This window comes from Camelus bactrianus, chromosome 19, assembly GCF_048773025.1.
Source record: "Camelus bactrianus isolate YW-2024 breed Bactrian camel chromosome 19, ASM4877302v1, whole genome shotgun sequence".
Classification (NCBI taxonomy): domain Eukaryota; kingdom Metazoa; phylum Chordata; class Mammalia; order Artiodactyla; family Camelidae; genus Camelus; species Camelus bactrianus.
In genome coordinates this window covers 6,605,744-6,615,012 of record NC_133557.1, presented here as the reverse complement: position 1 = coordinate 6,615,012, position 9,269 = coordinate 6,605,744, and the positions used below count along the sequence as shown (strand labels likewise).

Sequence of the window (9,269 nt, the reverse complement as noted above, 5' to 3'; positions counted from 1 at the left end):
TATACAAATACATAAAAAATTATATAAGGCACAATTATAAATATATATAATTATATAAGGCACAATTAATTGGGTGCTTTCATCTCCCTCAGGTTTTACTGTGCTTTATTAAGTTTAGAAGTTGTTGATGGCTTCACCTTAAAAGAGGGACATTACAATTTTTAAATTAAGTTCTTAAATTTCTTAAGGCAAAAAGTTAATGATACCATCTTGGTCTGAAAGTCACAGTCCCATCCTGGGAAACACCATTTGCTAGACCAAGTCTTCTTCAGCCAAAGATTGTATCTTGGGAGCATATGTGTTAGGAAATATTTCAGAAAAATACAGAAGACAGTACAGACAGTTCCTCCGTGCCCCATGCCCGGTCTCCCCCAGTGGCTGACACTTTGCATTACAACGGTATGTTTGTTACAGTGAATACATTAGTGATATTAGTGAATCGTGACACATTATTATTAACTAAAGTCCATGCTTTATTAAGATTTCCTTAGTAAGGCTCAATCCTCTCTCTGTGTATGTGTATTGCTTTTTTTAATTTACAAATTAAACCATATTTCTCCTACCCTGTCATTTTTGTCTCTAACTCTATACCTATAACACACACTCATGCAAATCCCATTGAACCCCAAATGCTAAGAGACTGTTGTCTCAACTACAACAAAATTATTTTGAAGACTTAGGGCATCTATCGTGGTAATGACTTCAGGAATCGTAAACTCCTAACAGTGTAAACAAAGGGATGCTTTAAATACAGTGATTTTCAAGTGTCATCCCTGTAGTTTCCTTGACTAACCAACATTTTGCCTGAAAACACAGGACATTTGAGGTTAAATAAAGGTATCCCTGAAAATACCTCTTGCATGTCTAAGATACAAACCAGGCAGGAGACGTGGATTGACAGCTACCTGCATCATTTTAAAAGCAGTTTCTGAGGCAGTTTTAGTGAAGTGGCAATTTCGCAGACAATGTGGAATCGAGAAACACTAAGGAGATGCTCGGCACCAACATGCCAAGCACATAAAACAGCATCTGGCAGGTCCCCTAAGGAGGCCTCCTGTGCCAGCATTTCACTTAGAGAAGGGGAAAAAAGTCTTTTTTCAGCAATCCTCTTAAATGTTTTAATTTGACACTGTCTGAAAGCGATACTTCAGTGGTGTAAATCACATTTAACTGCAGCAGCCTGCGTGCTATTATTTTACTATTGGTCTCTTTCCCTCCGAGCTCTCAAAGACCCCATGGAAAATAAAATATCCCTTAATTGAAGGGCTTCTACACTTAATGACTTTTTGCCCCGCTAGGTCATACGCTAAAGTGTATTGTTTTGACATACACTAAAGCAGTAGCAGTCATATTAGAAGGTCAAGAAAAACAAAAAAAATTACCACTCAGTTCTAAGATCTCAGCATTTGTTTGTCTGTGTTTTGATCTCAAACATCCTTGGGAGTCTAAATCTTCTCTGAACCACTCTCTACCCACAGCACTGTTTCTCTGCCTCAGCATATTTGAGTCATGAATTCACTGAGTGCCCACTAGCCACAAGGCTCCCGGCTAGGGGCTCGGGGTACAGCCGGAGAAGACACAGACCCTGTCTTCCAGGAGTCTGAAGGAAAGGAGGACACGTGAATCAGTGATCATATGACAGAGTGGCCAGGAGACAGAGGCTTCTGTTTACTGAAGAACTTTGTGCTGGATGCTGGGCTGGTCCTCCGTATTCACTACCATACTTTCTCGCAGCAACTCCACGACACAGGGAGAGATGGAGACTGAGGTTCAGAGGAGTTAGTGAATTTGCTCAGGCTTTCACAGCTGAGTTGGGCTTGAAAGCTGGGTCCCTCCAGACCATGGCAGAGGTCGCCATGGAAATGTAGAAAAGAAGGGAAGGGAATCGAACTCACCATGAGTGGAAGTGGGAGGAGGGGAGTTGGTAAGGCAGAGTCCGCACCTCAGCAATAATGAGAAATCAGAAGATTTTATTTATACTGATTAGCGCTAGAAGGAACCTTCAAAATGATCTGCACCAACTTCCTTGAATCACAAGACTGGGCAGAGGGGTCACTCAGATGCTCTTTGAACATCTCTCGGGTCAGAGAGCTTATCCCTTCACGGGGCTGGGAGCCCTTGGGAAATTCTGACCACACTGGGGAATCACTAATCAAAATTGCATTATAAAGGGAAAGTAGGAACAGAGAAATAAGATATTCTAGGTGGCACCACTCAAACCAGTATGCTATGATGAGTCGGCAGGGTCAGAATAAAGACCTTTTGTGGATGCCTGCCTGGAAGAAAGCAGTGGATGTTGGAATTAGCATTAAAAAAAAGAAAAGTAAAGGGATACTAGAAATGATGTCAAATTGAGGTTTTCAGTTTGGGTGGGCCAGTATTAGCTTGTTGAGGAAGAAGTGCCAGCTGGCCTGTAAAATTCAGAGCACCAATATCCTGAGAGTAAGGCAGAAACAGTATTTGACAAAACCCACCTGGGAAGAGGGATGTAGGGAAAGGTCACACACAGCGTGAGTTAGCAGCCTAGCACTTGCCTTCTCCTGGTCCTTAATTTCCTCATCTGTGTCATGAGGGACTTGGCGCAGCCCTAGCTGCTATATTATAGTGAGCTTTAATTTTTACATTATTTATTACAAAACGTTACCATCATTCCCCCCCCCCCCCCAAACCTGATGCAGCTTCTCCAAGTCTTCACCTTCCTGGACTTCACTTCTGGAGGAGTACTTCCTTTAGTCATGTTTTCTAGGAGTCTCTGGGTCTCATGCAGTCTAGAACACTCAGGTAAGGATACCCCTGTCTTCTGAACATTTTGGTCCCTTTCATATGTCCATGGTTCAGGTCACCTTGAAGAGGCAAGTTCGTCATTTGGTAGCTAAACTCGGAGATGGGATTTCGAGATAAATGAGAATCTGGGTTCCAGGGTCCCTGGCTGCCTCATTTGAGGTCCAGATACCCACACACCCTCTGGAGAACGGTAAGGAGAAGGGTTTGCTCTCTGCCATTCCCAGAGCTCAAGCCTAGCAATGGAAGCCTCTTTCCTCTTTTATTAGCCCATTTATATACCTCCCAACTTTTGGTTTCTTTCTCCCTACCATCCACTGAATTTATTGTCATCATAAATGCTTCTTTTCTGTCCCATGAGCCTTCGGTGAAGGATGCCTTCTGGGCAGCTAAAAATTTCTGCTTTTGATCATGTGTCAGTTTAGCTTCAGCTGGGTGTTGGACATGGTATTTGCAAAATATTTGTTGAAATAGTTTGAGACCAAGGATAATGTTACTTTCCTCTGAAGAGGATTTGATTTGTCTTTGCAAAGGACCTTGGGGAACTAGAAATCCAAGATCAAGGCAACATAGGAAGAGTTAAATATTTTAACAACTGATAAGGCTGTACAGGCATCTTCCAAATGAAAGCTCCCAATGCTTAGAAAGGTTCAGCTCTTGTCAATGTGGCTATGTTAATATATTGTGCCCAAATTGAGGATTTAAAACAACAATAATTGTTATTTCTCACGATTTCAGTGAGTAAGTCAGGAATTCAGAAGCAGCTCAGCCAGACGGTTCACACTCAAGGTCTCTCATGGTGTCACATTCAGATGTCAGCTGGGGCTGGCCGCCTCTCTTCCAAGAGGGTTTCCACTTACAGCCGGTGAGTTAATGCAGGTCATGGGCAGGAGGCCTCGCTTCTTCTTTAGATGTGTCCCTCTACAAGAGTGGCTTGAGTGGCAAGCTGCCTGGAACTTAGATGTCCCTGTCTCTAGAACTAGACAGCCCTGATCCCAGTGTGGGGACGATTAAATCAAAGGACTGAAGAGCCGCCTCAAGATCTTTGTGCCCGGAGCGCCCTCTGGTGGCCGACCGGATAGCAACCATTTTCATTCACCATCTGAAATGCGAGGTCTTTGCAGCCCAAGTGTTTTTTTCCGCGGCTCCTACTGGGACTTTGCTCCTCCTCATTAATGCGCTCTCCTGCCTGCTCTGTACAAGATACTCTTACTTCTTACTGCATCCCTGGATTAACTGACTCCTGGCCAATATTGTTTTTCTGTGTCAGTCGCACTGTGACTGGAGCTAAGGGAACCCCCAAGAAGGTATTCATTGTTCGAGCCGCTAAGGAACGTATGGCTGAAGGACAGACACACTGACCAGACTCGGGAGCCAGAGTGGCCAAGGCTTACGGAAACGGGCAAAGGGTAGGGGACACAGAGCAAGGAAGGAGTGTCGGCCACAGAGATCAGGGAGGGTTTTCTGGGGAAGCCCGGGTCGAGGTTTACAAAGAGAAGCTGGATTTCTGAAGTCAGGGATGGGTCGGGGTAGGGACTGGAGGGGACAGGTCGTGGCCAGTGCCTCCCTCCCCATTTCCCCTTCTCTGGGCCTTGCTCTCCTTCCCTCCCTCCTCACTCACACAGTCCCAGTAACTCTCCAATCATGACACCCAAGATGTCCACTTTCCAGCAGAGGGTCAGGCCAGCCCCTAGGCCCCTTCCAAGCACCCGCCCTCTCTTCCCCTTTCCATGTCTGGCATGGTCCTCCTTACTGCCTGTTCCTCGGGTTCCACACTCTGCCATCGAGGGGATTCTGGAAACTTACACTGGCCTGTGCACAAATTGGGCACCGTGTGGTCAATAAGGAAAAAACAGTTCTTGAACAGGAGCTGAGGGAAATTAGAAAAGCCTAAGGCAGGAAAAGTCCCGGGAGAGAGAACAAAAAGGGCCTTTCCTGTGGATCAAATGGGACCTGCAGACAGGGCTACTGTTGGAGAATCAGAGGAGGGCCCCAGGGGTGGGTAGAAGCTGGGGAAAGGAGGGACTGGAACTCCAGTGGCGATGACAGTAGCGTCTAGACAAGAATGGTGGGGAGAAGCTGGGGACAAAGACAGGAATGCTTGGGGGCAGTTTAAAGGAGGGCACTTGACATATTTTACCTGGTTTGGAGGGCTTAGGTATATTTGTCTTCTATGAGACCTAAAGGTGGTTTTCTTAAGGCACAGGGGAGCCACAGAGGGTTAGGGAGCCAGAGAGTGGCATGATGAAAGCTATCTTTGTGTAGATTCTATAAACAAATGTTTCCTTTCCACACTGGTTTCTGTGATGGGGCACCAGCTCTCCTGGTTCCTTCAGGAGCCCAACGTGCCTGCCTGGGTGCCACCCCCCTGTGAACGCGAGCTGCCCCACACACCCTCAGTGTCTGCCTGAAGCTTTCCGACCTCCTATACAGTAATTCATTGTGAAGACTATTTTTCCATTGCTCTCTTAATAAACACGTCCGTGGTTTCTAGATGTTGCTAATGAAGATAATGCTGTTTTGAACAATTTTTTTGTAAATGTGTCCAAAAGCATGTAAATGAGGCAGGTGTGCAAAAGCTGCTGTAGTTTATGTAACTATTTAGCATAATTATCCAAAAATTTGAAGTAAAATAGGAAGATGACGATGTGACATTTAATTAAGCCTCCCTGAAGTTCATCTGACTCTTGTGGAATGAAATTTTTGTTGACTTTTGCAGTTGATTGGGGCTCTAATGTTTTATAACCTTGTGATTTTAAAGGCTTACTCTATAGAAAACTGGTTCGGTGTATTGATTTTTTAAATATTTAATAAAAGAGGTAAGACAAAGTGTTAAAAGATTATTGCCTTGTGGGCCAGTAATTAGTTTGGTATGAAATTTAACAGTTTTATTTCAGCATTTCTTTCTCAATAGATTATAGAAATACTAGTTCTCATGTCCTTGTTGAATTAATTTTGCACTATGCTGCTTCCTTCATTCATGGGTTAGATAAAATCTTGATATACACTTATTATTTATTTATATAAGAATTGTTTTCAGCAATTTGAGAATGACACTGATATATAATCTAGGAATAGAATTGCTGGTTCCCAGGAAAGATCCACCTTTAACTTTGCAGCTCCAACTCCAGAGGAACAGACCTTGCCAACAGTGCCAGGCAGCTGGGCGCCCGATCACAGGAAGAAGCTGCCCTCTTTTCTCCATCAAAGAAACTACTTCCTGCAAATATTGCTGCCCTCTGGAGCCTCATTGGGCTCTCTCTCCTCTCCCATTAGGAGGGTACCTCGTCCAGGGAAGTTCCCACAGGACCTGTGGACCCCATGCCTCATCTTAAAAGGAAGGAGTTTGGTTTTGCAACTCAGGATGCCGCCCTCTTCTTGGAGGGGAGCACCTTGCAAGCTCCTTATGAAATCTGCGTCTTCAGTTTTGGCTCCTCTTCCATTTATTCTGTGATTCAGTGTTTCAGTTTGAAATGGACAAGTAGGCGGGTCAGAGCCCTGACTGGTATCTTCAGTGACAAAGGTGCCGAGTCATACCTGTGAGCTGGCTGTTTTTTTGGGGGAGGGGAGGGATGGAAGAGGCTTTTGATTCATGTGTGTCCTTTCTGCCTTTGGCGTCCCCAGGCCAGTCACCACACACCGCACCCCTCTCTATTCCTATGCCCCACCACCAGCCCCATGTCATCCTCTTTCTTAGATTTTTGGTTCACTTCTATCCCACCTTGTCTCATTCTGTTTTTTTTCCATTCAATTCAATCCAAGACACATCAGCGAATATTTACAGGGCATTATGCAAACTCCAGAGGTGAGTGAGCCCTGAGTGCTGCCCTCAGCAACCTCCCACTCCCCAGGGATGAGGCAGCCTCCCCTCCTGCCCCAGGCCTCCAAGCCACCCCCACATCCAGTCTTCCCTCAGGCTCAGCTCCACCTGGGCCCTCGCCAGCTTAAACACCACCCATGGCTCCCCTGCCTTGGAACCAGTTCTCAAATTCTTGGCAAAGAAGGCTTGAAGCCAGAAACTTGATCCATAAAGTCATGGTTCTCAATATCCATTTGGTCACTAATCTTTCTACCCTTAGCCCCCTTCTAGCCAGATTGGCTGTGCTGGTTCAGTGAGCAATGCATATTATGCTAGCCCTTATCCATAAGTCTTGCTGAAGATGGAACTAGAGCTGAGAGTAGGTGCAGAGAATTCTTTAGTAGCTCTCATTCCCTTCCTGGTTGAAAATGTAGGACAGTCCAGCTTGGATTTCAATCACCCAGAACACAACTAGGTACCATTCCTGTCTTACAGCTGGTATTGTGTTCAAGTAATATTAAGCTCACCAAAATATTTTTAAGAAGATACATATTTTTAAAAGCGTCCAAAATATAACGTAGGGGCTTCCTCCATCTTGGCTGCTCAGTGGTGGCATAAAAGAGATTCTGGGTTATTGTAGAGATTTATGGTCATAGACTATGATCCTTGCCTTTACGCCACATCTGAGATAGCCACGTTTGGCCAATAAGTGGGCGCTTCTTCATGTAGCTGTAATTCATGTAGTTCATGTAATTAACCTGCCATTAACACCCAGTTTACTTTGCTGGACACACCATTTCCATCAGTAATGCCCACTAGTGGGCAAAACCCACTTTGCTGGGGTTCTTATTTCTGACCCATTTCAGGATAGAGATGTCAGGGTAGCAACAGCTGCTGTTACTTTCTCAGCTTTTCAGTGTCTGCTGGAACCCATTGACAAGCAATGGTTGTCTCTCAAATAAAGTGTGCCAGGAGGCAGCGTCAGGCACGGGTACTGCAGAGAGGCATTCTCAAGGTTTTAGAAACATGATTGTCGGCGCGGGCTCTGGGGCTTGCGGGGCTCCCTGACCTGGGAGGTGGGGGGGGGCAGCTCTCCCACAGGGAGCCGGGCACCTGCGGAGATGGGTTTTGAAAAAATCCTTCATGAGGAAGAAAGATCGTAAGTGACATGATGAATTCAGAAGCTCATGAAAAGAGCTAATCCTAACATCTTTAAAACGAGACCTGTCGTCTCACGATGCAGACGTTGCTGAGATGCAGCAGTGCTGTTCAGCTTCCCACGACGTGGCAACCACAGCTGCCCTTCAGGAGGTCCTCTTTCTGCAACAGCTGCGTGGACTCAAAGCCCGGGATGTAGCACTTCAGTTGAGGCGGCATGGATTTTGAAACTCGTATGGCCGGATCCTGCCCCCAAAGACAACCACCCTGGCCCCTGTGTTCGGTCTCTGTGAGGGCTGACCCTGCCTTCCCCTAAGCGTATCGGTAGCCCAGAGCTTGCAACCCACAGCATGGCCGCAGCAGGACTTGCAGGAAAAACAGGAGCGATGCTCAGTCCACTGGAAAGAGTTCAAACATTGCTTCAAGACCCCAGGCAGCATGACGAATTTACAAACACTTATCAGGCTTTCATGGCTTTGAAATGCCATGGAATTAGTATTATCGAGACGTGGTACTCTTTTCTGCTACAGATTCAGCAATGTCCTTTTCTCCCCCCTTTTCTCTCTCCCTTTTCTCTCTCTCTTTCTTCCTTTCTCTCTTTCTTTCTTCCTTTCTTTCTTTCTATTCTCTCTTTCTTTCTTTCTTTCTTTTTGCCTGTGAGGTCCCATCCAGAAGCTCATGCCTCCACTGTAGGCATCACGGAAGTGGGTGCTGTGTCCATAGACCTGTCCACGGGCAGTGAAGGCGAGAGAGCCAGAGTCTTTCTAATGTCTGGAATGACGTTCTTGGGAAGCATAACTACGTGGTGGTGGGAGGCTTTGTCCACCCCGGCCTCTGGGTGGGCGCTGTGGCCCCATGTCCAACTGTTGATCCGAGGCTCAAGGATCAGGTGCGTTGTCCAGCAGGGCCACCACTGTCTTGGGAGTTTGAGGTCACCAAAGGCCCGGATCCCCTTCCCTGGGCTCGCCGCTGGGAGTGAGCCAGCTCCAGAGAACTGGACGGCAGGCCTGCTGCAGGGCACTGGAGATGGGAGCAGCTCCCCTCCCGGAGGCTGCAAGTAGTGAAAGGTTCCCAGTGTGTGATCACCCGCAGCTGAGTGTGGGACCAGGCGCACTGGCCTGCTAGGCGGTTTTGGGTGCTGAAGAATGTGATCAGTGCAGTGATTTAAAGCTGGTGGTGGCAGCGGCACCTCAGCCTGAGAAAGGCTACACGAGGCAGGAGCAGAACTTGAAGCCCCAGGCACCAGTGGCCACCACCTTGGACTCTGAATCTAGGCTTCAGCATCTGGTGTAGAGACCCGCTCCTCTTGTGCTGAGTACCAGAGGGGACATTCTTACCAATGAGAGAGCCAAGAAGTGGATTTGGCAACTTTTTCTGGGACAGGTACTTGTGGTGTCATTAATTAGTGTCCCTTAACCAAAAGGAGCTTTTACCCTTTAAATATTGTATAAATTTGTTATATTGGGTGAGGGTCTGAGTTCTTTGACCCAGAAATGTCTTGAAATTAATATTTCCATGGAATTACCATAAA

The 9,269-nt window shown here is 46.3% G+C and overlaps 1 pseudogene; it reads left to right on the top strand.

Annotated features, from left to right (window-relative positions):
* The first annotated feature begins 7,742 nt into the window (after positions 1 to 7,742).
* Positions 7,743 to 9,031, top strand: LOC105083062 (mitochondrial nicotinamide adenine dinucleotide transporter SLC25A51-like; annotated as a pseudogene).
* Positions 9,032 to 9,269: the final 238 nt, after the last annotated feature.